This window comes from Arvicanthis niloticus, chromosome 11 (genome assembly GCF_011762505.2).
Source record: "Arvicanthis niloticus isolate mArvNil1 chromosome 11, mArvNil1.pat.X, whole genome shotgun sequence".
Lineage (NCBI taxonomy): Eukaryota > Metazoa > Chordata > Mammalia > Rodentia > Muridae > Arvicanthis > Arvicanthis niloticus.
This window is the reverse complement of record NC_047668.1, coordinates 44,091,896-44,118,500: the sequence shown is the minus strand read 5'-3', so window position 1 is coordinate 44,118,500 and position 26,605 is coordinate 44,091,896. Positions and strand designations below refer to the sequence as shown.

The following is a 26,605-nucleotide window of genomic DNA, read 5'->3' as shown; positions in this document are numbered from 1 at the left end:
CTCGTGTTCAGATCCATTCTTAGAATCTGTCATTTCTGGAATGAACTCTGTTCTTTCTGTTAATGATTCACATAAAAAATGATCTTCTAGATGGTATTCTGCTACTACAAGAATTCAATACCTTAGTAGAGAGACCGATGACAGTGTGTGTGTGTGTGTGTGTGTGTGTGTGTGTGTGTGTGTGTGTGTGTGTGGGAGGGGGATGCTATGGTATCTAGAGTATATAGTATGTAATGTGTATGGTGTAACTGCTATGTGGTGTAAGCTATGTGGTTTATGTCTCTCTGTGTGTGAGAGTCTGTGTGTGTGTGGTGGAATCTATAAATTTGTGTGTGTGGTGTTGGCTGTGGGGGTCTGGTGTGTGTTTGTAGTGCAGGCTGTAAATATGTGGTATGTATGTGAGGTCTATAAGATGTATTCAATGTATATGTGGTATGATAGGCATAACACTATAACTCAAGTGTGAGATGTGTGTGAATATATGTATGCATGGGCATACAGATGATGTGGATTGTGTGTGGTGTATGGAAGGTATAGGGTATATGTATTTACGTATGTATGTATGTGTATATGTGTGTAGTATTGGCTGTGTGGGTCCTATGTTTGTGGGGGGTGATGTGTGTGTGTTATGTATGGTGTATTTGTGTACATGTGTTAGCATTACTCATGTATACACATCTTCTTTCTTAGTGTTATTGTCTATGTACTTCTGACCACAAGCTCTTACTGATGTTGGCCACACTAGTGTAGTTCAGTGTGAGGCAGCTTCACATTCTTCTCTGCTTCATCTATAAGCTGTCACTCAAGCAGTGAGAAGCTGGTTTCCCCTATTCCCCAGCTCTTTGCTTAATTGACACGACGAACTGAACTGCAAAGCTTCTATCCAGTTCATTTTGTTTCACTCTCATGGGTTCTGCCCATTGCCACAATTTTCTCATCCTCATCTATAGTCAGACTCTGGTCTACCGCACTCAATGTTCCTTTCCTGGATTCCTCACTCTTTCAAATCTGTATGTTTTCATGAGCCACACATTGAGCTTAGTGAAAGAAGTTTTACTAGTTTGACAAATACATGGTGTCGTTTTTCTATTATGAGCATATCTTACAGATATCTTCATTATACAAGAAAAAAAAGTCTCCTGTGCCTTGCCTAACAACACTAGGAAACCATTGGTGTTTTTACTGCAGCTACAGTCTTACATTTCTAGAAAGGTACAGAAATTGAAGCCCCCATCTATGTAGTCTCTTCAGATTATCCTCTGGATTTAACATGTATTTAAAATTCACTTAGGTCCTCACAGTCCCCAGCAATGTATTCCTTTGTGTGACCCAATAATGTGCTGCATGAATTTATCACTACCTGTATGCCCATTTTTCTGTGAGGGACAAAATTTTGTTGCTTCCAGATTTTTATTATCATCAGTAAAGATAATGTAAATACCCATGAGTGGAATTTTTGCCAATGTAAACTTTCTGATTGCCTAACTGGATAGCTAAGACTGAAGTTGTTCTACTGTGTGGTCAATGATTTTAACTTTAGTCAGTATAAGATGAAGCCTCCTCAAGAGAGCATGTACCACTCTGCATTTTCATTGGCAATGAATGAGTTGTCCAATCAAAGCAGTATTACATACTCTGTGTTGTTTTTCCAACCATTGTATACTTGACTGAAGAAATTCATTGAATCTTGGGATATTCTTTGTAGCCGCCCGCGGCCACAAGTCAACTGGATTCACCTGAAAGGGGGGCTGGGAATGAAAGGGGAAGGACGGCGAGAAGAGATGAGGCCAAGACAAAGTTCTCTGATCAAGGCCCAAAGCTTTAATGTTCAGCTCTCAATTTAAAGGGGAAGACCCAACCCACAACCCCTCCTGGTTTCAGATGGGTGGGATAATCCATAGTCCATTCCAGGTCACGGCCGGAGATGTCTCAAGGCAAGCCCAGGGGCAGTTCTGCTGTGTTCCGGGCAGCCAAGGTGGGTAACTCCACCTAGATCCCGGCACTTGACCTAGCTGTGGCAACCAAGGTCTCTCAGTCCTGCTCATGGGGGGGAGAGTACAATTCTTGAACATTACAAGAGGATTCTTGGGCTTCTGCTACTAAAAGTCAGTAGAATCTTCAGTTTTCATTATAATAGGTAGTCACCCACAATTATAGTCATAAATCCCAAAGCACATGGGGAGTGTATAACTCCATGTTGAAAACTCACCTATAGAGCTTAAACTGCAGCTCAATTGGAGTTATTGCCTAGAGTATTCAAGACCCAGGGTTCAGTCACTAGAATTTTATAAATGGTGGTACATGTGTGAGATCTCAGCACTTCAAAGTAGAGGCAAGGGTGAGAGGTTCAAGCTTATCTTTAGCTTCACAGGGAGTTGGAGATTAGCCTAGCCTATTTCTAATTCATTAGTGAAGTAATTAGCTAATTAAAATAACAATGGAAAGTTGTCTCATGAAAGCATTAAGAAGTATGTAGAACGTGTTAAATTTTATAAAGCAATGTTTCAAAATGCTAATGCTAACTTAGACTCTAGATTTGAGGACTATGAATGAAATTATTTCTTTTTGGAAAAAAATTATTATATTATGAAAATGATACCAGACAAGTTACAGTACTAGGTTGTGATATATTTCTCCTTGAGAGGGGTGTTCATTCATTTTTTAAAAGATATTGTCACTTCTCTCACAGACTCAGAGCCTGTGTTTCTTTCATAGAAAGTGATGACAAGAAAAACATAAGAGGCAGCAAAAATGACAGAAAATACCAGAAGGCCTTCTCTTGCCCAGGTCTTGTGTGTGTGTGTGTGTATTCATATTTCCAAATGGAATTCTCTAGAACAACAAAACATCCCAGCAGAAAGCCCTTCTCCTTCTCTGCTTATTAAGAGCCTCTCGTTTCATTTGCAGTATCAGTGCTTCTTATTTTAAGACAGACTTTTTTTTTTCACATTGTCTTTGAGAGAGAGGTAGAAGAATAAGGCTGATGATAAAATGCATCAAGAGAGGAGAAGGCTCTTTAAAACTATTTTAACTTCACATAAGAAAGGTAATTTTAGCAGAAGACATTTGCCTGGCAACTGTTACTAGTGGATTTGGAATGTTAAGAGAGAATTCAGAGAATATCAAGTCCTGGCCATTTCTCATTAAGTGATGAGAACTAGCTGGATGTATTCACAAGGGCAAAATTGTGTCTATCCGGACTACTAGGAACATTTTCAGACAGGATTTGGAAAAGAATGTTCTTTTGTGAGAGACAGATCTGGGTTGAGTCCTTCTCTGGTTCTTTTTTAACTCTATTCCCTCAGACCAGTGATTGCCTCTGGTCTGGTTTTGTTTTGCTTTTTGGTTGGTTAGTTAGTTGGGTTAGTTTGGTTTTTGGTTTTGTTTTGTTGATTTTTTTAATCTTAAAATGGGAACTGTGACTGGTTTGTTGAAAAAATTTAATGCACAGACACCTGACATCCTTATGCACTAAGGTAATATCATTTATAAATTTCCAGAAACTGAGATAGGAAGCTGAGATTTGTTTCAGTCAGTTTAAAACCAGTTTGCTGATTTTCTAGAAACTATTTTTTTATAGGAATTAACTATTGTCTAATCTTGGATGATATGTTACAGAGTCACAGATATCTGTCATCTGTTGTTTTATAATTAAGCAGGAAAATTAGTGGCTTCTAGCAATAAGTTAGTTATTTCTCATAATTATTCATGCTAGATTACCAGTTTACTATTATTTGGTTTGTTGTTGTTGTTGTTGTTGTTTGCTTGCTTGGTTTGTTTTGAGGCAGGCTCTCATGTATCTTAGGCTAACCTTGAGCTTACTATGTAGCCAAGGATGACCTTGAAGTTCGTGATTCCTCTTTCTTCACCTCCCAAGTAGTGCGATTACAAGCATGAATGACCCAATTATACATAGGTGGGGAATAAATCTATGGCTTCCTTTATGCTAGCCAAGCCCTCTGCCAATTAAGCTGCTTACTTATCCAATTCCCTTGCTTAACAATGTGTCTACAGTGAGGCAATCACTCAGCTACAGCAGAATCAACCATAGTGGGTTGAACATGGTGTTTCAATCACATGCACTCTCAACACTTAAAAGGCTGAGACTCTGATTACCATAAGTCCAAGGCTAGCCTGAGACAGAGAATGAGACTCAGTCTCAAAATAAAATAAATAAAATAAAATAAAATAAAATAACAGATACTCAGAATATTCTGATTTTCAGGCTTGGTCCTTGGTTTTCTACAGAAGACCTTAAGCTTTCAATTGACCAGACTGAGCATGGCCAAATGACTGAAAAGGCACTTCAAGATAGAAATGAAACAGCTAGGAGTAATTCACACTGTCATCTTTGCATGTTCTCTGTGACTCATAAGCAATCCCAGTTCAAGAAATAAGGAGGACCATGCCCTGTCTTTAAGAATTTGTTTTAATTCTATCATGCTTTAGGACTCAGGATAATTTGTTATCTCTAGTGTTTTGTGAAATAGGCATCATTTATTCATATTAGTTAACTACATGGTAGCAAATTTAGAAAGAAGTAATATGTAATAATTTAATATGACGATTCCAGAAGAATTGATTTCCTTGATGAGAATTCTAGCTTTGACCATTTTTATCCCTAGGCTAATTTTGTGATCTTGAGTGAGTCCCTTGCCTTATGAGTTTCTAAATGTTGCTTTATCATGAGGTTTTAAAAAAAAAACAAAACAAAACACAAAATTGTCTCTTTTGTGGCGGCCTCGAGTTTAACATCGGCTTGAAAAGATAGACTCAAAGTCTCTACAGGACCGTGCTCTTCCAGAAGACACTGCAGAAAAATCGCTTTCCTTTCCTATCTTTTATGAGTGTCATGTTGCTGACCTCAGCTTTCAGTATCTCATATAATCTTAACTCTCGTCTTCCTGTCTCCCTTTCCTAAGGACATTTGTGTTAGATTTGAGCTTCCTAGATAATCTAATCTCCCCCCCCCATTCAAACTGTTTAATGTCGTCACATCACTAAAGCCTCCTTATGGCTACTCAAGGTGACATACTCACAGTCTTTAAGAATCAGGATTGGGGGGGCGGGGGGCTAAAAAAAAGAATCAGGATATGAATATGTTTGGGAATGTCATTCAGCTTGTATCAATGGGGAGAAGACAAACCCCAGGCCTTTCATTTGCTCATCTTGTAATGGGAATTTTAATAGCTGTATTGTATCTGTGTCATGAGGACCCTAGAGGTTAATTGACAATGTTATGTACCTCAGTGCTTGCCTGAGCAAGTTCTCTGTAAGTACTGACTTCTGCACCTTTCTCTCTCTCTCTCTCTCTCTCTCTCTCTCTCTCTCTCTCTCTCTCTCTCTCTCTGTGTGTGTGTGTGTGTGTGTGTGTGTCTGTGTGTGTCTGTGTATGTGTGTCTGTCTCTGTCTCTATCTCTCTCTCCCTCCTTCCCTCCCTCTCCTTTCCTCCCTCCCTCTCTTTCTGTCTCTTTTTCTATCTATCTATCTATCTATCTATCTATCTATCTATCTATCTATCTATCTATGATTATCATCTTTATAATGTTATGCAGTTTCATGAATGGAGGGAGAACATTCAAACTCAGTCTGCTGGCACGCATGAATTCTGAACAAATCTTTTAGCTTTGAAAGTTATGCTTTTCATGCATCTGACTCATGAATTCATTTATTCATGGAAAACCCAAAGAATTATTCAGAAATACTGGGTTAAGAGTATTGGTTGTGATTGTCCAAATGAAGAGCAGGAGCAAATTAAAAATAAAGAGCATATTCAAGCATACTTTATGAAACAAAACAATCTTAAGTGGATTGAACTCCTTCCAAAGGGCTAGCTAGTGGTCACTGTGTTGTGTGCTTTTCCATATGTGGTGGCCTGGCATATGGTTCTAATGTCCTTCATCACAATGACTTGCCCATTGAGTTCCCCATTATTGTTTTCATCTTTCAGATGAGAAAAACAGTCAGCTTGCTTTGGGATCCTGAGTTCTGAAGCCGTTCAAGTCAATCCAGCTAGGAACATCCTGATCTTATCCACTCTAATTTGGCTTCAATCTGGGGAGTTTTATTCAACGGCTTTTGGTGCATGTTGGAGCTTACATCTTTTAGTAAATTTTTTGCTTCCCATTTTTTAGTAAGGCATTATTAGGCTTTCTTTTCTTGCCCTTTCCAAACACATTAGACGGAGTATACTCACGGAGCAGTTGAGATGGAGATCTTATAAGTACAACCCTTTTGCAATCCAACCTGGAGGCAGCCAGACAAGGCTTTCCCATAAAAGCTCTGAAAACAGTTAGGCAAGTTTCAAAGTTAAACAAGGCTCTCAGCCCAATCCAGTTAACTGCATCTCAGAAAAGCAAGTATAAAGAAAGGGTTTATGTGTGGGCACTGAGGGTGGGTGGATGGAAACAGATACTCTCCCTAGAGAAGGCTGCCCCAGCTTGGGTGGTCTTCATAAGCACAGGCATTGGACTCATCAGACCAGGGTGTGGGGACAAATGCTGTTGTTTACAGAACCCTCTGGTGTCTGAAGGTGAAGGACGAAAATAAAGAGTAAATCCAGGAGATGTTGGGAAGCTGCCTGGGAAAGATAATCTCCCAGGAGAACATTTTATACATTCATTATTTACTTGCACAATGCTTTTGAAACTAATGAGATAATAATTCAAGAAAAAAGCATCAGACAGTTAAATAACATATTTTCTTCAACTTCTCCAGTGAGGCTAAGCTAAATATTCTCCCCATTTTCCAGATGTGTCTCCGGGAGGATAAGTAACCATAGTAACATCTTAAAACTAGTTTGCAGTTCTAGTGGGAACTGAGGAGAGGGATTCTGTCCCATATAAACCACAATTCCAAAAACATCAGATATGTTCGCCTCTAAAATGTTCACATGCCTTTCAAACCATTGTGATATCTACAGGCTTCATTGAAAGGAACAAGCCAAGATGTTTACTGAATGGCTTTATTATAGATATGTATGAGTAGAGATTTTTAAAAAGCCATGGGCTTGTAAATACATATATCAAACAAATTATATACTATGCATATATGCACACACATGTTTATCAAAGATGTATACATGCAAAATTTAGTTCATTCATGTTTTAATATTTATATTCTCATGTTTATCTATTTGTGTGTGTGTGTGTGTGTGTGTGTGTGTGTGTGTGTGTGTCAGTCTTCATAACAAAATCAACAGACATGTAATTATTTAACCCGTTAATGTTATAATAATAGCAATTTTATCTTAGGGGACCACAATTATTTTAAGGGTGTACATAATTTTATATAAATGATTTAGGTACAGGCATTTTATGTTACTATAAAATAGATGTAATGACAAACTTAAAAAAAAAAAAGAAACCATGGGCAAAACTTCTATCATAACTCTGTGGCCTGCCATTAACTGGAGGCAGTTACTAGGCCTGAAAGAAGTGACCCATGAAACGCTGGAGTGCTGGAGTTATAGAGAGAGGGATACCTGGCAGGTTATATGAATGCAAGAGGAGAGAGCAAGTCTCCAGCCATTGCCCCAAATGCTGGGGAAGTGTCAGTCCAGCTTCAGATCTTCTCCAGCCTCAAGATTTCTGATCCACTGAGGTCAGAAGTCAGAGCAATTGGTAGTGGGGATACTGGTCCTCTGGAGTAGGTTGAAAAGAAGGAGCTGTTCTCTGAGAAGGCAAGAAAAAAATTTCAACTCAACTAATGACCGTTAAAAATTTCAGCAGCCCAATCTAAGCACAGGTCAATGTCCATTTTTGCTGACTCTGACCATCCATCATATTTTCCCTGTGAGCTCAGCATTGAATTTGAATCGGTGACATTTTTGAATGAGCCTTTGTCCCAAGATGTGTGAAGACCATTTTGACAAGTGATAAGCTAACAGTGAATCCATGCTGAGCAAGTATTCTGGAAGTAGCTTGGGGAATGTCTCAGAGGTATGATGGTAATTACTTTAGAATCAGGAAGACATGTCTACTATCTTCCTGTGGAAGATAACAAGATTAGAAGTCAAAACAGAATGTGTCCCAAATGTGTCCAGAGGACTTTTCATATAGGTCTTACTGCTGGAGGGCAAATGGACAGTTGTCCCAAACATGACTTGACAATTGGTATTCATACATTAGGGCCTGCACAGAAAAATCTAGAAGGAAACCATCTCAAAGTCAGAAATAGGAGTTGGAGGGGTGGCTCAGTGGTTAAGAGCAGTTACTGCTTTTGCCAGAAGCTAAGGTTTAGTCTCACTATCCCATCAGGTAGTTTGAAACTACCTGTAATTCCAGTTTCAGGGAACTCAACATCCTCTGGCCTCCATGATTACTGGATGCATATGCACTCACATGTAAATCAATAAATCTATTTTAATAATGAAGAAACAGGATGAAAAAGACTAGTTAAGGAATGTCATGGGAATTTAGTGGGAAGTGATGGTTCATAAATACATTGCAGGGATTGGGGGAGCAATAGAGATATGTTGTTTTATTGGAAATTTCAGAACGTATATGGGTTTCCCAAGCTGTCCTTCAATACTAAGATTATGTGACCCTTCATATGTGAACCTCTCCAAATATACATGTGCTTTACACCCCAGAACCTCCCGTATATTCTGTCATATTTATTTAAATTTCTCCAGGTTATTACAATTAACCCCGAGTTAGCTTTTTCCTATTCATTTCAATCCAAGGAATCAATAACCTTTGCAAACCTTCTCAGACCAGGGTCCAGCTAATGACAGACAAGACTTATTTACAGCCCACGCATTGCTGGCTGTGAGAAGATTTTTTACACATCTAGAGTCTTGCTTCAGCTATAAATTTTTGGTTGTGCGCTTTTAAGGTCTGTCAGGAAAGTACTTGAGTAGTACCCTTCAACCCAAATGAGAAACTATGAGGTCTATTTCAAACAACATACCTAGAAGTCTTGTGATATTTTATACCTCTTCATGCATGGGAACGTAGCTGGATAGTACTTGAGACCTTCCATTATTTCCTTAGGGTTCTCTGTATTTTCTATACATCTGTTTATTTCTTAAATTTATTTTTGATGAAGTAAAAAACCCATCTTATTCTATTTCAAAGGAAGCTGGGAAGGTCTAATAAGATAATCTTTGAACATTGATATCTTAGAAATATACAAATTGTAAATAGACAAAAATACAAATTTTTATAATATTTTCCCTCAATAGTTTCCAGGTTTGGTATAGAGAGCTTTTGCCATTTTTTTTTTTTTTATACAAGGACATACTGTACTTTGAGCATATTCCCTGAGTACACCACTACTCTTCTCTGCCTCCCAATCTCTTCCACTTCCACGTAGTCCTTTCTATTGTCCTAGAGTATTCTGTTTGCATACAATCAATACAAAATGAGGACATAAAATATTTCAGCAACAGAATCAGAAAATTTGAAAAATATAATTACCTTTCTTTTAATAAGTATAGCCTAGATTCTGGCTTTATAATAATAATACCAGGCTCTCCAGTGATTTCCAGAAAATGTATTTGTCCAGGTATTTTCTCTGCTCTATGATGGTAACTTGTCAGCTTAGTGCATATCTACTTACAGGAATACTTAGCCAGATATTTAAATTTATTTGGAGTTCAGCCCAACTTATTAATCCAATCAGCACAACTAAGCATTTAAAGTGACATGAACCATATCTGAGGGATCTAGACATAGAGTGGAGGAGGATAGTCAGTCACATGATAACGATCTAACAAGAGACAAGCATGGTAGAAGGCAAAGCTGTTGCTAGCAACAAACATCTGATTTTAGTTTTCTGCAAATGAACATAGTCAAGGGGAGCTGTTGAGTGTGGTAGTAACTACCTGTGAAAGTGGTGAGCTTCCACAAGAGAAAATAGAACAATATCAAGATACAACTTTTTTCTACCACTTACACAATTTTAGTTTTGTAGATGAGAACTGAGATGCGTGAAAAAAAAAAATGCCAATCACTGCTAGTGTTCTTCCTTGCTGCACTCCAATTATATAACAAAACTCTGGCATTTTAACAAGCAGAGGGCTTTTCAAAAAAAAAAAATCTCTGAGAACAGAGGAACTCAATTCAACTGTACTCAGAGTGGGAAGGAAGCAGACAGGATGACCTCATTGTTGTGTTTCTAGGAAAGATGAGTCATGCAGTCTGCTCAGATTCAGGGTAGCTGGGGGGAAGCTGGATATCCATGATGCTTTCTTCCTCTTTAATAGGGACCAGAGTCTCATGTTTCTTTTCAAACAAAAGGAAAGAAAGCCCTTAGAAACTGGCCCAAATCAAGACAACATCGCTCGAATGTTCTGGAAAATATAAATAAATCTGTTTCAACTTGAGATTAATCGAGTTGAGTGTGGAGGGTAGGGTAGGAAATAAGGGTCATATAAACCACCCAAAATCCCAGGCTCTCCTATTTCTCCCTCCTGCCAGCAAGCATCCCCGAGTTCAATTCCAAGTTCCTTTTGATTTCTTTGCAAGGACAAAGGCCTAGTTCAGAGCAATGCAGCAGTGTAAGAAGGGACAAGGAACAGCCAGAGGCATCTGCAGCTGCATCAGACCCCATGAGGAGGGGTCTGAAGGGGCCATTAATGCTTCTCTCCAGGACAAACATCTATTGCTAGTGAAGTATTGTAGGCATAGCTGGGAAAGCTTTTTCTTCTAAATCGCTCCAAACTTTATACTGTGATTTTATGACCCTATAACACAGCGTTAACTGAAAAGTCTACTATAGAACAGGTGCTGTGGAGATTTATGGATGCAAAATTGCCATGCTGCCTAAGGGGCATCCAATTGTCATGTCCTGAGAGGCTGTTTCTGCTGATCACTGTAGCTTTACCTATTCTGGAAAGTTGAGTCACTTTATCAGTCTCTAAGAAGAAAAATAGAGGTCATGGTGACCTTTGAGCAGGAGAAATGTAAAAAGTACATTTTCCTTGATGCTCCATTTCATCAGATTCATCATAGCAAGAAAACAGCTTGGAATCCTACTGCAGATTTGTTTGCTTTAAGAGCAGGCTGGTGGTGAAGTCTTAAAATTAGAGCTTGAATTCTAACAATATCCAAACACAACAGCCCTATAGCTCATCTCTGAAGTTGTAGCAGTGATTAGATGGATTAATAAAATCTTAAGGATTTAAAATATTTTATTTCAGAGAATTTCATAGCGATAGGCAATGAAATATGACCATATCTGGGCTCTCTTTCTTCCTCTAGCTTCCATCTCTGCAAAACAGAAAGCGATAAACTTTATCTTTCCATATGTAATCACTAAAGTCAGTTAATATTGCCTAGACGAGCATGGTGAAAGGGGGCTTTTAAGTGATTTAAAAATATTTATTTGTATTATCTTTATTTAAGTCTATGGCTTTGCCTATGTAAGCATCTGACATATGTGTGTAGCTTCCCACAGAGGCCAGAAGAGGAAGTCAGATAACCTGGAGCTGAAGTTACAGGTGGCTATGAGCCACTTGCCTGGCTCCTGGGAAAGAAACTCATGTCTTCTACAAAAATGGATGTGTTCCTAACCACTGGGCCATTCCTCCAGCCTCATCTTAGTGTTCTTTAAAAGGATTTTACCCTGGGTAAATTTTCCCTTGCTTCTCATTCTTTTATTATTGTTTTGCAATGTAGGGGATCCAATTAGAGCTTTTCACGTTTGATGGTTGTCAGACCCAGGGACTTGTGCGTGCTAAGTATGCATGGTACAAACTGAGCTTCATCCTCAGCCCTATTTCTAACAGACAACAGCTTACAATGAGAAAAGTTAAACTATTGAGGACATATGGGGCTGAGAACCATAAGCAGTTCTTATAATGGAGTAAATAATACCATACCGTGATGAAGTACTTATGGCACAGGTTGAATTGTGCTCCTCCTTAATAGATAGGTGACAGATGATAGGTGAATAGATAGATAGATGATAGGTATATCAATAATAAAGAAATGAAACTAAGAAAATCCTCATACACTTAAGTTATCTTCGCTAATTCCTCAGAAAATGGCTACATTTTGAAATGATACATGCAAGGAGATAATTAAATAAAGTAGGGTCTGGCGAATGAGCATGTATCTAGAAGGTCTAGATTCCTGATATAAATAGGTAAGATATACCAGAGAAGAAATGCCCTGGGAGGGCAAGGTGAGATGTTTTACCAAACAAGGCCAAGACAACAGCAACAATAAACCCACAAAGTAAACAACAAAACAAAATCCCAAACAACAACAACAACAAAGAGCCTACAAATAAACAAAATAACCTTCTGATAGCTTGATTTTGAATTTCCATAATATAAGAAAATAACCTTTTTATTGCTTAAATGGTCAAGTCTCAGGTTCTTTGTCATGGAAGAGGTAGATGACTAACCAAAGACATAGACTGAATTGACTGATTACATTCTTAACTTCCAGTTTTAATTTCATTTGTTTATTTTTTAAAAATTATTTATTTGTGTATGTTAGAAATAGGACATTTCTTATTTCAAGAGATTTAAAAACCCTCAAAAATCATCTTTTTTTGAAAATTTAGAATTTAATTAAAAAATACAACCAAGAAACATACTTAATGAAGGAAGAAATCTGCTAAATTTATGTATCACAGTCTATAATATTTTGGGGAGGTTAACATAAAGATAGCAGCCCACATTCCTGGTATGGGTGGTTGCAGGAAAAACAAAATGTCCTTTAATTTAGAAAAGATAAGCCATCTTTCTCTACTTTGTATTCCTTAAATTCTTAGCCAAAAGTTAAGACTGCATGCTAGAATGTGTGATGATGGTGATAACAGTGATGGGGGTGGAGGAACACAGGAATGGGAGTGGTAGGAGTGATAATGGCAGTGGTAATACTGGTGAGGTAGTGGTAATGGTAATGATGATGGGGGTGAGGTGAGGGTAATGAGGTTACTGAGGGTAATAATAGAAGCCAGCATCCTATATTTGTGGCATTTTTCTGAGTCTAAAAACTATGGGGAGAAAAAAAACAAGGTCTTTAGGTGACTTGTCTTTTTCCCAGGAAATTAGAAGCTCTTGAAAAGATAAAAATTATAATTATGTCTTGGCTGAAGTTGAAAGTCAAGGATAGCATCAGAATAAAAGGTCCCTGATTTGGTCAGGATGACATTTAGCCCTTCCATTTGAAATTCAATCATCCACTCCAATGCTAATGATCAAGCATCTTGTCTTCCTAATGAGCAAGACTTGATTTTCTCCTCCAGCTACAGTAGTTACCAGTTAGGTGACCTAGAAAATGCATTTAGTCACTGAGTTTCTGTCTTAGAATTATAAAATATAGACTACAATGATTTCATAGTTTTATCATGATGAAAGATAAATCATAAAAATTATTCTACAGTTGTACAAGAAACAAAAGGAATAATAGCATGTGAAGTTGTGGCTGAAATGAAAGTTTGTTAAAACTTATTTATTTTCTGACCTCCATAATTTATTAATCACTACGCATTGCTGCCAATCAAAAACTAGTACAGAGATATTCACAAAATTTACCACCCTCAAGGGAAGGTAAGAGAAAGTATGTAAATAATGATGTTGTTTGATAGTTTAACCTGAAGTCATAGGTAGCCAGTCAGCCTGAAGTCTCCATAGGAAGTCTGGCATGGAAAGAAAGGCAAAGTATACATGTTCACAGGGCACCAGCAAGAATGCAGTGAGATATGCTCACCATGCCTGGAATCTATCTGAGGGCTCCAGGCAAAATGTAATGGAGTCTACACAGTGCTTCAGTCACTTGCTTCCTGCTCTCTACTCTTTGCATGAGGCCCTTATGGAAGAGATGAGGGACTATTTTTAAGAACACGGCTCTCATAATATAAACATACAAGAGAAAATAGGCTCCTCTCTGAGATGGGTATAAGTAATCACCCAGAAACCTCATTCCATTTTTTTCTGCAGAGCAGAAGCCTTCCATTGGGAAGAAACACCACAAATACTGCTGTTTTAAAGCCCTGGGAAGATCTTTTACAGCTAGTGACAGGGACAGATAAATCACTCTGATGCCTGGCAGGGCAGAAACACACAATGGCTACAGGCTTATTATTGGCAGCTCATGGCAGATGTTCTATGCTAGAGTATTGAGAAGTCTACACTCTGAGACCAAGAGATACAATTCTTGCTCAAGATCAATCAGAACAGAAAGTATAACAATGAACCCAGCTCTGAGCATAGGTAAAGATAGAATATTTTTCCACAAGGACTGGTGAGACTGAAGACCCCCATACTCGGGAGACCTTTCCTTAAGTCTCAGGAGATCACGACCACCCAAAGATCACAAGAAACCGTACCAGGATGCAATCAGCAGAGGCTTTATTAGGGAAATTGACCGGCGGTCAAACCACAAGCTCTCTCTCTGAAGAGCAAGGTTTGGCCCAGAGTGATGGGTAAGGGGTCTTTTAAAGAGCAAAACCATAAACCAGGGGAGTGGGAAGGGAATGAGGGGTTGCCAAGGATACATAACATAAGAATAGCGAAACATTCCAGAGAAACCCACCCTGAAAGGTTAATAGCCATGGAAATTACTCAGTACAATCATTTTTCTCAAAAATGTAGTCTTACCAAGTCACTGTCCCCTATACCGTCATTACAAAATATTTCTCACTTCCTCCAGTCACAGCCCCACCTAGATGGCTTGTATTTTTTTATGGACAGGAATGTGTTTTCCTGCTTCGGGCCCCCCACCCCCCACACCCACAGGTGGGCCTGCTGCCTGAGGCTTGAGGAATGTAATCTGGCAAGTATCCTCTGATTCAGGGGCAATGTCCTTCACCTGGAATGTGTCCTGGGGTAGTGAAAATCTTACATTCAGTTCCGCTTTCTGGACCTTGCATTTTTCTGCCCATGTCTGAGGGCAAAGAAATCTACACATATTTCATAAAATGGTCTTTATAATTTTTCACTCTACAAGACACCCCAGCTTACAGATACTCTCTCAGAAGAGCAAAGAGAGAAAACTGAAAGCTAAGGGTGAAGTGCACACTGAGAAAAAAACCAAAAGAATAAAAAACAAAAACAGTATAAAATTAAGTTTTGTTCTAAAACCCTGAACACAAGGTATTATAACAGACATGATGCCTACGAGACACTTATGCAAAATCAAAACTAATTAATCCATATCTGAGTCTTGCATATGTACAATCATGTGGATACAGAGAAGGCACGCCTGAAGAAAATGCCCACTTCAAGACCAAAAGAATTCACTGCACTCTTTTCAATTCAATATTTCTGGCTCTCAGGGGGAAAAAACTGCACGCCACACAATAAAAGGAAGAAAAATAAGACAGCAGTGGTAAGGCCCAGAGTAGACAATAGAAACAGGATGTGAGGAGTCAGAGGCCTCAGACAGGGAATGGAAGAGCAAGACAGGCTAATATGTTTCAGGCTGCCATGGAAGCAGTAGATGCTATAAAACCTAAATGGGGGGACTTCAGCCAAAAGAGAAAATTGGTAAGGAAACAATGAGATCAAAATTCTATAAGGAACTTGAAGTTGGAAGAATAAAAACGACCCAATCTGAATCCAAATAGAATATGTTAAAGATAAAAGAAAGTACAAAGAAAAGTGGGTGGGTTGGGGAGAACTGAATATCCAAATCTTAAGGGACAATTTCACATGATCGAAAACACAAGTAACTTTAATTTCAAAGGGCAACACAGAGAAAATTCTAGAAGTACTTGAAGAAAAACCAGTCTGCAGTTTTGAAAAACAGTGACAGATATCAATAAGGAAGATGGTGACAAAGTAGGATGCCCAACCCCTTCCTCTGGCACATAGATGCATACACACATGGACAGACATGCACCTTACACAAAGATGCACACAAACATGCATGCTTGTGATTGTATGAAAGTGCACGCAAAATCTCTCTCTCTCTCTCTCTCTCTCTCTCTCTCTCTCTCTCTCTCTCTCGATTCTGAGACCATAAGGCATCTTCAATCCTTGAGTCTCTGACAACAGAGACTGGCACCTATTCCCCTGTAACTTCTAAGATCCTGTGTACCACCAGAGCACTCCTGGTCTTAACATGCTTCACTTCTTTTGCATGTAGACACTTTAATAATTTCCTTATATTCTTTAGTCATTATTCAATCATGAGCAATGTTTTATGAAACAAAAGGATCAATTTGGCGGATGCTCTTAATATTTATTCTTCTTTTGCAGTCTTTACTAGCCAAGTCAGCAAGAAATGATGGTGAAGTTTTAGGTAATTTTATGAAGAGTGAACCCGACAGCTGAGGAGAGTGAAAGAGAATATCAAAAACCACATGGCACTTTTTGTATGAGAAGCAGAATAATTTTTTTCTGAATAAGATAACGGGGAAGTGTCCAGAATAATCACTCAAGGAAGAAGTATGTCAGCGAAGCATTGAGAAGGCAGCTGATGATCCGAGGAAACCCAAAGTATTCAAAATGTGGTTTAATAAGAAGTGAGCAAATTGTTCTCATTTTTTTTTTCAAATAAAATTGAAAACATTTCCATGGCTACAAGTAAGAACGGATTTTATAAACAAGGACTGAAAGGCATTTACTGTAGGGAAAAGGAAATTTAATTAATTGCTTTAGCAGAAGAATTCTGTTTATTTAGAGATCTCATTAAGAAAACCAAATGTCAAACCCCAAATTAGAAATAACCCATGCTTTATCTCCGTCTGACTTCACTTCTAGATACTTTATGTTCTTTTGTAAATACCAGTTTTTTCCCTAACTGTCTGTTGATCTTGATATTAACTACATTTTGGATATTTTGTATTAAGCAACTCTGCTGTACTTGTATTGATTCTTGGAACTCATCCTTGGGATCATTGTTTTTTATGCTACAACTATATCATAAAAGCTTTGCTTAATCCTTAAGAAAATATTTCTGGTTTTGCTGATTTCTTACTTTCCACTAAGGGCTATTGACCTCCAGAACCAAGTAAAGAGGATGCTCAGTTAGTTTGTCCTCATCAAGTGTATTGTTGGGAGGACCTCCATTGCTAATCCCTTTCGAGGTTAAGGTCATTCTCTCCTATGCTTAGTTCTGCTATATTTGTTATTTCAAAAAGAACTAGTACGCTGGAGATGTAGCTCAGTCTGACATAGACAAATCTCCGAGTTCAGTATCTGGAGCCACATAAATTTGGTATACTGCTCGATTCCTATAATCTTAGCACTTGCCATCTAGAGGTAGACAGACCAGAAATTCAAGATCATCTTTAATACCTTGGCTATGGAAGGATTTTGAGGCCAACCTGGGCCACATGAGATCTCATCCAAAAAAATAACATTGCTACTGAAATCACGTAACTTTCTCTTTTACTATGTCATTGTCAAACCTAAATGGTTTTGAATACTTGATGAAGTTTGCATAAATAATAGAGATGATTTCACCATGGGTCTGATGAATATTCTTTGCATTTTCTCTGTGTTTGTACTTACTTGCTCATTCCTTACTATTCTACAATGTTATAAAATTATTAGTAGCTTTTGAGGGGAAGAGTATATGTCATTTTATATTTGAACATATAACAAAACTCTAGTTTTCTCCCTCACTTCCACTTGATATCTCTAGTGTTTTACTGAGTACCAAGTAACTACCGTATTGTACATCCCTCTTTGTAGCTAGATGTAGTCACATGATCATATTCTAATGAATAGGAATGAATAGAATATAAGTAGAAGAGTTGTAAGAGAACGAGCACTATCCAAAGTGTGAGCTGCTAACAATGTAGTCTAGTGGATGCCTGCCAACAATACTACTCAATATCATCTAGATTTGGAGAACAAAGATCATCTCCACTGGAGTCAGAAATGTCTGAAATTTAAGTGACAATTAGTCAGCTCAAATACATATAAAAAGTAAATTAAAATGGAAGCTTACAGAAAAGTTGCAATTTGGTATTGAACTTGGGCAGAACTAGACTACAGAGACCTTGTGTTCAGTTCTCTTTACATTTCTTCTTACACTCTTGGACTGCACTTCAGAAAGTCTTCCTTCATGTGTCAGAAAACTTGTGAACATTTGGTGATTATGATTCTGGAATTGAGACCCTTCTTTACTAGAAAATTAAATCCATTGAATATAATAACATTCAGGTTAGTGAGGAGGCCATTTCTGGGCTGGAATTCTTTGTCCTTAGAGGAATGTGGCTTATTCAAATCATATGTGGCTTTCACAAGAAAAATAATTCCCCCAAAGGAAGGGTACTTATGAGTTCCCCCCAAAGTGAAAATAGTAAGTGTTTAATGCAAACTTTCTGAGCAGTTCAAGTGAAGAGACCTGCAGCTGAGGACAGACTCTAATCCCTGTGCAGATCCATCCCAAACAGACCTATGTAGGAGTCAGTCTGACTAGAGACCACACCAGTACCTGGAACTTTTTTTACCTAAGATATAGACTACTGATACAATCACAAAAACCCCTCCAGACACAGGCCTGGGATTCTGCCTTCAATGATTTCTTTGCAAAGGGCAGTAGAAAGGTAATACTATCAAATCCCCCCAAAAAAGAAAGGAGTCTCTCTCTCTCTCTCTCTCTCTCTCTCTCTCTCTCTCTCTCTCTCTCCTCTCTCTGTCTCTCCTTCAAATTTGAACATCTACACTATATCTTTCTATCCTGAAGTAACCATAATATTCTCACTTTCTCACTTTTACTTTTCTTAGTAAGCTGTGCGTTCTTTGGTGGTATTTTGGACATTTCTTTTTATGAGCCTTTAGGATTTAACTCAGACTTGAGTGCATACCTGAATCCCTGGAGCAATTACAAATATAAAGAGTAGGCAAACAATACATTCATCTTCCAGCAGCTCGTCAGAGGCTTGGGGGGAATCAGTTCTTTTCCATTTTCTCATGACATCATTGTTAGAGTTCTCCCATTCCAGAGTGTTTGTCACATAGGATTCATTCAGTGCTTAGGAACTGATTAAAAACACTTTTAAAAGATAGAAAATGGAATAGCTTTAGTTATAGCTTATTGTTGTAATCCCAGGACCCTTGAGGTTAAAGCAAAAAGATCATAAATTAGAAATCAGAGTGGGTCAAACAGTGAAACTAACCTTTGCTATAGTTACTCTGTTTTATAAAGAAAGAAAGAAAATGAAGGATGGGAGGAAGAATGGAGGAAGGAAGAAAGGCAGAAGGGAAGGAAAGAAAAGAACAGTAAACATGTGAATTGTATTGGAGCTCAATGGTAGGTTACATGGTTAATATGCACGAGGGCTTAAACATCCGAAGTTTAAAAACAAAACCAAATAAAGAGTTCTCTTCCTACCTTTCCTGTGGTTGTTCTTGTCTCAGAGACCCATGAATCAGCCATGCTGATAGCAAGATGTCTTCAAGAAATGCCAAAATTGGGCATTCTGAATCTAACTTCTTTGAAAGGTACAGCTGTGATCAGATGGTTAACTCTAAGCTATCAGACTCAGTGAGAATATTCTTTATTCGCCTTCTTGGCTCTCTTTTGAGTGTTCATGGAGTTCATTGCTTTCAAAGACAGAGCAAGAGGAGCTAAGAAACTCAGTGTTCCAGTGATTGGAGCTTCTGTGGCTTCTCACTTCTGTTATCTGGTGTAGATCAATACAGCCAAGAAACAAGGGGCCCTTGGACAATCCTTTGGTATCAGATCCCAGGTGTATCATTGGTCAGGATTATGGAGTTTTGAATGTGGGCAAAGGTCTCCCTTTCGGGGGTTGCTTTATCATTTACAATAAAGATATTCTTCCCCAGATCGCTAAAAGTGGTCTTCCTCTGTTGGCTAATTTTTACATGAGATCCTGAGATTAGTTCAAGCCTTTCAACTCCCTGACACACATGATGAAGTGTGCCAAGCTAGCTGGAAACTCAGCAGTTATAACATCAAGCCCGATGTCAAGAAGAGCATAGAATATTTTTCTAAAAAGAAGTGAGCACTGGCTATTTTTATGCCAGACTACATTGGGCAGCCCAGACAGTAAAAGAACATCCTGTGTACTTTATGCTTAAATACAAAATGTGATGCGATTCAATATACATCTTCCCTTCAGGGTGGTGGTGGGGTTCCCCCTTTCTTGTACTAGTAAAAATAGACTCAGATGTTTTGTGGACCAATCACCTGATGTACCAGTAGCAGAGCATCAGATTAATATTCTTTTGTAGTACGAATTCAACTTGGACCAAGAAAAAAGGAAACAAATCCAAATAAAGATACAAACAAGGAAAGAAACAAGTCATGTCTTCTAAGATACCAATACTGATACTAAGACTGATTTAGTCCCCAAATGCAATTGCATAGCTTTCATTTGGCCTAACTTTTCTTTCAACCACATATCAAACACCCCAGGCTGAACACTGACAATCCAGGCATCAGAGAAGGCCAGCTTCCAGAACTGTGGCCATCTTCTTACTTCCAGCCACAGCTATCATTCTGACACTGTTTGAAAATTTATGACCTTAATATTTGAATCTCTGGAGAAGAGCCATATAGAAAAATATAAAGTATAAGATATATATTTCCAGACCCTGCAGTTTAGACATATGCTTTTAATTGTAAGAAAGCCATTTGGTAGAGAGTTTCCAAGGGCCTCAATACTATTGTAGATATTGTGGAAATGTTAAATTGCTTCCACATAAGAAGTAAGACCAATGACCTGAAAGCAAAGTCCTCCATCTTCACATGCACCTCTTGAATGTCATGGTAATACCCTGGTACATTTCAGCTCAGGAACACAAAGCATAGTTTCCTGGTATTGGAAACAAGTTTTTTTATTTTTTTTTTCTTGTCTAGGCAAAAGAAGAGTTTGACATTCTTGAGAATTCCAATTTTTTTGAGAGCCTGAGGCAAAGTTAACATTGCAATGAAATCAGAGCAAAGACGCCAAAAAATGTATGCTCTTGGGATGAAAAATGTCCTTGTCCAATATTTTATAGGAAGGAGTCAAAGCAAAGTGAAGAGTGCACACAAGAAGTTGGGGTCACGTACATGTCTTCTTTAGTAATTCTGTGTATAACTAGATCAGAGGTCCATATACTCTTGAACTGATAGCTGTATATAATGTACTTGCTGATTTGTGGCTCCTAAGCACTGAGCTCTTTGTAGGCAAAGATCTCAGACAAATGAGTTTGAATATTGCTTGGACTAGAAAATCATTGGTATGTGTTGATTTGTCTTGTATCTGTCCTGGAAAAGTGCGACTGAGTGCCAATTGCTTGCCCAGTCACAGGGTTAAAGTGGGAAATATTAAAGGAGAGACTAAATGTTTAAGTTGGGCCCTAGGCAACATGAGCTGCCATTTCTGCTACTTCTGTAGACTCCCATAAGAAGGACAGGGGCCATGGTAAACTGACAAATTTTAGCACTCACTATGTTTACCTAACTTACATTTTTTGAGACAGGGTCTTAGTACATATTAAGTACATGTAACCCAGGCTGCTCTTGAATTAATAACACATATACCCACTTCATCCTTCCAAGTGCTGAGATTATATGTACACACCACTTTAGTACTTACATTATTTTAATTAATACAACAATCATTGGTGTCGTTTAACCAACTCACTGTACAAAGAACACTTATTTCTGATGGGGGCACGACATCTTATTTATAGTCCCTGCAGTTGGTGTTTTTCAGCTCACCAATTTAATTCTAAGTCTATACACCCAATATTCTCTCCCTTCAACGTTCATCCACTTACCACCGACAAAGCAGCCTGTGAATTTTGCTATCTTAGCTTGGCTACTCATTTACATTGTTCCAAGAAAATAGAGATGTGAGCAGTGTGCTCTAAGCTGTTGCCACCAGTAAAGAAGGACCATTATAGAGTAGCTCAAATTTTTCACTATTAAAGAAAAACACACAGAGATTAAGTAAAGCAAGTCCCCATTTCTAAAGCTGTGGGTTGATGGTTCAGAAGAACCCATGGCTTCTATAGTCCGGTATTTACCATAGTATTCTAAACTGGGCTTCTATCTTCTGCTATATCTGCCCACATATGCTGAATCTCCTTACTTACCTGTGCTTTTCAGGGAATCTATACCTATTTGCTCACTGAATTAGTGAATAAAACTCTGAAGGAATGGAACCTCCCTTCTCAGGGAGATCTGGTTTGTAGATGGTATCAGTATGTCAGGAATGAAGAGTACCTGAAAGCCAGAAGACAGGTTAATAGAACTGTATAGAGATTAAAGAATTCAGAAGAAAGAAGGGATGGTGGAAGACTGGTTTTGAACAACAGCATTGCAAAGCAAAGCTTGGATATACCCTTAGATGATATCTCCACTGGGAAATGGAAAGAAGAGATGTGTACTTGCAGTCAACCCTTAATATTTTATCTCAACTGATAGCTGTCACAATACTTAAGTGCAAGTAGTTTACCATTATGGAGTAGAAAAAGCTTAGGCTAAAAGGTACAAATAATTTGACACTCTGCAATATATTGAGGCACTAAGATTTGAACAAAAAGCTAATGGGCACCAAATTTAAGTTCTCCCTACCAGTTCACATCACCTCTCACCTCTCTCAAGATGGAGGAGAGAAAGAAGAGCTAAATTCTGGAAATGGAAAAGGTTACAGTACACATTGGAGGATCTTGAAGCCACTGATCGCATGAGGTCATAGGTAAAAAGAAGAGCGCTACAAATGATCATGCCATACTTGAGTTCTTGTCTTTATGTGCTTCAGGACCTGTGTCCAGGAAATGGTACCATCCACTTTTAGGAATAAGTCTTCCCATCTCAATTTACATAATCAAGATAATCACCCATGGAATGCTTAGGACCATGTCTTATTGTTCCTGTCAAGCTGACAGTAGTAACTATCAATGGCAGTTACTAGACCATCATTGGTTCTACTTCAAAGATATTTACTATTGTAGAAAAAAAATGATAGAGGAGCAGTCATTTCATCCCCTAACTTGGGCAATTGGCTTAAGTGTGAGTAAGAAGTGTCTGTGTGATTCAGCTATCTCCCAGGCTTAAGCAGTCCCATCTGTCCCCTCAGCACACTTGGCGCTACTTCATGTGGTAAGGGCCAGGCTTCACACCCAAGGCCTCAGTCACTGTGTTTGCATTCAGTGTTGTGGCTACAAAGCTGCAGCTGGGAATTCCTTCTGGATCATAACTTCTGTATTCGTGCAGGACAAACATCTATATCATCTGGAATTTTACAGTTCACAGATGCTTAGCTTACATCTCTACCACATAAGATTTAGATAAGCCAATGACATCCGGCCTAAAGATGGCCAGAGTTCCATGGGATGCAGTCATTGACTGGGGTCTTCCAACTGTTACCAATATAGCCCAGATGACACCAAGCATGGAGTGATAACGAAAAACATTCTCAAATGACTCAAACTGCCTCTGCTTGGTTGAATTTAATAGTACTATAAAGGAAGTGTGCTGGGGTCCACATGTTTGTAATCTAGGGATACATTCTGAAGTGATTCTTTCTTTCAAAAATTATTTTTAAAATATTCCTTCTAGCCCTTTAGGAGAATAAAAACTTTGTCTGGAAGAGAACAAGAAAGAGAGAGGAGAGGGGGTGAAGTAAACTGAGACAGAAAGACAGAGACATACACAGAGAGAAACAGGAAGACACACAGACAGACGGAAAGACACATAGAGACAGGGAGACAGACTACTTACTAGTGCATCTAGTAAGCAATGCAAAGAACAAGCCTCACATAAATATCAGCAGTTAAGTAGTGATTTAAGACAATGCTGTGAACTAATGATAATACCAAAGACCCAGTGAAATTCATGACTTTAGAACCCCTATGCTTAATCTTGATCAGCCCACATATGACAAGAATGAGCTCTGTCTGATCCCTGTGTGGGTTTAACTGTACCAACCCATTCTATTACCACAAATTGACCATCTTTCAACAAAAATTTAATCCCCAAACAAAATGAAACATAAATAAAGTGTCAATAGATCCATGGCTGATATTAAATATACTCAGACTACAAGTCTCAGCACTGGCCAGCTGGAAGCCTGTCTTTGAAGAACATGGAAAGAGTGTAATCTACAAACGTAATTCTGCAAGTGCCGTAGACAAAGCACTCTCCCTCCTTGGCTATTGGAGTCTGTTCTTGATGTAGAGTCTGGGTTTATATAAAGTCTGGGCAAAGCACGAGTTGGCTGCTATAGAACTATCAGATCTCTAATTAGGTAAATCACTCAGAAGCACACAACTCCCTGGGAGCTGTTAAATGGTTTTGGAAAGTGTGATCTGCCTGGCACAGGAGCAATGCACGACTTGCTGTGGTATGATTTGCATTAGATTATTATATTCAAGTTTCAACTTCCTTTTCACTCTTTAGACATATTCTTTAGTCTACAGTAACATATGAAGCCCTACCTTATAAGCTTCCATTCAGCTCATCAAATTATACTTCAAATGCTTGCTTATTCTTTTATTCTCATGTTTATTCATTATCTTTCATATTTATTTTTCAACTATTTCTATTCAGTAAAGATACCACCTAGCCCAATCTTCATGATCAGTAGGAATGGAAAACATCTATTTCACAAGTGAAACACTAAGTAGAAAATATTAATTTTGAGACACATGTGTTAGTCAGGACTATTTCTACATAAGACATTAAAAAATCATTATAATAAGGTCAGAATCTGCCAGGCATTTTTCCATCTTTCCACATCTCCTAGATTAAAAACAAAAACAACACAGCAGGGTCACAGTAACAGCGATTCTTCTAGTGGTCACCACAAATTCATCACAGACCCACTGGACTCAGCCTACTCTGGAAGATAAAGGCAGCAGCAGCTCTCACACAGAGTACATACAGCATGAGACACAGTGGTGGCTGTGCACATAAAAGAGTGAATAGATCGTTAGGATGAAAAGAAGAATAATACAGGAGATGCTATGACTGCTGAAACCCAAATGCTCCCCCTAAAGCTTAATTTCATTTAAGAAATGTCTCAGCTCTCCCAAATAGAAGTCGTGATGTAGTGAATAATCCACATACCTTCCAAGGACGTTTTAGCCTCACTCCTTAATAACATCAATTTCAGCCTCTCAAGACCCCATTGTCTCAAGACCACTTGAGCTCTTAAACCAAGGCAGGTCTAGGGTCTGATCAGAGTTCAGCTTCGGTGATGATTACCTTCCAAGGTCATGCCTGAGAATGGAGGTGTTAACATTTGATTTGGAAAATGAGTGTCAAGGACCAAAAGACTAACTCAGGTACGGCAGCAGAAGATAATTTAAAAGGGAAAATAAGACTCAAGATTTTGATCTAAAGTGAGGTTGATTAGAAGAAAAATAGAGAAAAAATAGATAGATATAAGAAAAGAGAACAGGAAGAAATATGTAGAGAGGAGAAAATAAAAACGGAGAGAAACCTACTTCCTCAATGTCTAACTGAGCCCTGCACCTGCAAGAAAAGCACTCTGTGCTCTCAAAGGGAGAGTCCCATGTCTGGTTTCCAACCACCATGATTTGTGTTTAAATAACTGTAAAATGCTCACACCAGATAAACATGTTCACTTCTACTCATGGGTAGTTCCTGGGACTCAGGACAGTGTGCTCTATAAACAGTCAATGGGATGGCAGAAAACCTGCCTTTTACCCCATTATCTTAGACAAAGAAGAGATGACAGCTCCTCATTGATTTGTTTGCTACCCAAGGAAATCCTCTTGAGAGATGGAGTCTACCTGGCTCATGGTTACAGTGATTTCCAAAGGGAAGTCAGTGTAATAAGACTTTCAATTATAACCTGACTCCCCCACCTGCAATCTTTTAATGTCTATTATTTTGCTTCTATTTTTTTTACATTGTCTTACTCATACTAACAATCACTAAAAATTGTAATCTTTTTCTATGTTAAGAAAAATTTCTCAACTTTCCCAGGGCCCAGGAAGATCTCTCTAGGAGTGACAATAAAGATACCATCAGCCTACTTGATCCTCTGGAGCAGAACACGGGCACCCAGGTACTGACAAACACAAAACTGTAATGAATGACCTTGGCATTGCTGCCTTGCCAGTTAGGGAACTCTGAGATTGTGATCAACATCTCTGTTAGTGGTGGACTTTACAGTCTAATAGAACTAATAATAAAGATGTAAAAAATCCATCTAAATAAAACCTTGTCTCACTACAAATTTTCAGTTCTGGGTCTTTTCTCAGTGCATATTAAACTCTTAACATCTGGACCATGAAAGAATCAAGTGTTTTCTTTCTAACTGTGAGGAGCCATAAGGACCTGGATCTTTCATGGTCCAGATGTTAAGAGTTTAATCCCTGGATTAAAATGGCCTCAGCACAAGCTACCTATTTCCTTCGGGGAGTATTACAAAATTGCTGGGTCTCAACTTGTTCTAGTCATCTTCTGGTTGCCTGCTCTGAATTTTCCTTTCCGGGGATTTATGAATTATACAGTAGCAATACATTGCAGCCTCCTCACTTTGCCTTTGGGCTTCAGAAATCAAGGTTATGGCTCTTTTTAGTCTCTGGAGAGATATTAGCCTCTAACTAAATGTATGAGTGAAAATCATCCCGTGGAGGAGGAAAAGACCTTCACATTGAATTTAATCCTCCAGCACAGCCCAAGCTCCAAGGTTCACATGCAATCAAAATGGCCTCTTATGGCAACATTTTCTTTGATCCTGAAAGTAATCTCCTGAG

The 26,605-nt window shown here is 38.5% G+C and overlaps 1 long non-coding RNA gene across 2 annotated transcripts; it reads right to left on the bottom strand.

Moving 5' to 3' along the window:
- Positions 1-1,725: 1,725 nt before the first annotated feature.
- LOC143443877 (uncharacterized) lies at positions 1,726-25,306 on the bottom strand. 2 transcript variants are annotated; one of them, XR_013113206.1, is made up of 4 exons: positions 24,945-25,306; positions 18,724-18,911; positions 7,484-7,673; positions 1,726-6,282 (listed from the first exon to the last, which is right to left on the bottom strand). It is a non-coding gene; the product is annotated as an uncharacterized LOC143443877 (long non-coding RNA). The 2 variants fall into 2 exon arrangements; XR_013113205.1 differs by lacking the exon at positions 18,724-18,911.
- Positions 25,307-26,605: the final 1,299 nt, after the last annotated feature.